This window comes from Alligator mississippiensis, chromosome 2 (assembly GCF_030867095.1).
Source record: "Alligator mississippiensis isolate rAllMis1 chromosome 2, rAllMis1, whole genome shotgun sequence".
Taxonomy (NCBI): domain Eukaryota; kingdom Metazoa; phylum Chordata; order Crocodylia; family Alligatoridae; genus Alligator; species Alligator mississippiensis.
In genome coordinates, this window is record NC_081825.1 from 39,638,277 (window position 1) to 39,640,413 (window position 2,137).

Consider the following 2,137-nt stretch of genomic DNA (forward strand, 5'->3'; position numbering starts at 1 on the left):
TCCAAATCCATTTTTTTCAAAATTTCTGCTCCATAAAAAAATTCTAAATGTTATCTTTCATTCCAGTTCAGAACGAAAAGAAATTTTGAAATGTCAGGACTTCTTGCAGCAAGGATATATAATTTTCCAGCTCCAATGATTAGAATAGAGAGGGCAAAGTCAAATAATTGAGCCAAAGAAAAGTTATCTTTGGCTTTGCATTAAAAATTTAAAAAAAATACAAAAAGCAAAAGTATTATATTACATCATGCAAGAGACTAACAGTTATAAAAAAGATGGACATAATTCACCTAATATCAAAAGAATCTTTAGGGGACAATGCTGAATGTGATAAATCTTAGAGGATTTTGAGAAACTAAGCTTCCAGGACATTTTTCATTTTGGCCTAGAGACTGAAAGAGGAACCAACTGATTTAATACAAGAGTACAACAGTGCAACCAAGCAAGGATTGCTCTCATAGAAGCCTATCATCAAGGCACTGGTTTCCTCATGCTAACTGAGAACAGCATAACCATGGTTTACAGATTAAACAGCAAGAAAATCAGAACCCTAGGGACACAAAATACAGTTCCCTTCCACAATCACTGCAGAAAATAGTTGAATATAAGCTATTTCATGTTATTCCCTGACTAACACTCCAGACTATATGGTTCAGACATCAACTTCAACCACAAACTGCTCTGAAGAATTCTCATAAGATTTTACAAAATATTTGACTATGAATGGAAATAACAAAGGTAGAAAATAACAAATTAGACCAGACCTTATCTTCATGTTTCATGCTTGTACAACTGGCTCTGTCTTTCCTTCAACACAATATGAAAGGTAATATTAAGGTCTCTACCACTCTGGAGCAGCTGACAAGGCATTATTATGATTCCAACATTTCCTATCTAGCAGAAACTAGAGAATGACAATCAGGATCTTGGGGGATCCCATAGAGATACATGCTGTCTCTTCTCTTCAATGCTTGTATGGGATCTGTTAAAGAAATACCAAGAAGCCACCAACTTTGCTGGCAATAATATACACTGGAGACACTATAGAGGCAATTAATACTACAAATTAATACAACTATTGATACTCTGCTGTACTTCCAAGAGACAAGTGGTTGATGAGGCATGGGTGGTTTCAACTCAGTTTGGGCAAGCCCCAATTGTTTGGAAGAGGATAAAAACTGAGAAACCAGCTGGGGTGCTGTCCCTAGCCCTTCCTGTGCAGTAAGTGCTCCCATTGTCTTTCAAAAGGATGTAAAACCTTTAATCCTGTTTGACTCATCATAATAACCCTAGGTAATTATAAACAGACAATGAATAAAGAAAACCACCTTCTACCTCCTGCTGCTTAGGTAACTTTTTCTTTTTACTCCTAGGCAACAGCATAGGCTCTGTAACCCGTGCATTTGTCATGTCCACATTGGATAGCCATAACTCTCTCTTCTTGAAGATAAATATGAAAACAGCACCAAGGCTCCGGCCTGAATAATGTCTGGCTGCCTACTTCCTCCACAGGTTGGCTTCTGTAAACACATCACCCCTAAATTCAAGTCCTAACTTTGCTTGGCAAGCCATGTCTGCTGCCAATTTAATGTTTTGGCTTTGATGTTCATGATCTTGAATATAACTCAGTTATGTTAGAAACTATACTTCTATCTCCAGACAGCCAAGATAACAGTAGGACATGCAAATTACGGAGCCTAAGATTCAAATAAATGAGGTTGGAATATGAAGTGTTATCAGTCAAAGAGATTCAGCTGTGGATTCCAATGTAGTACTAGGTTATGGTATCCTGAAGGAATAAACTGCCCAGTTCTTACCAGTTGTAAACTGGTATGGTAACTCACTCTAGATTAACTTCAGTAGCAGAGAATTTGACCCTGTGTTACTAAAGAAGTTAAAATTTAGTGAATAATACTGAAAACAAATCCATAATCCATATATTTCTGTGAATGCATAAGTAAAAAGCTGCTACATGTCAATTTTGGAGATGGCACATCCAACATATCAGAATGAAAGGAGATCAGAACAATTGCTCACTGTATATGCTCTTGTGCAATGCTGTTTGTAGCAGGGCACTAAAGGGTCCCTGCTAGTTTAAGGATGAGGCTGCCTGGCCAGAGAGCTCTGCTCATTCTGC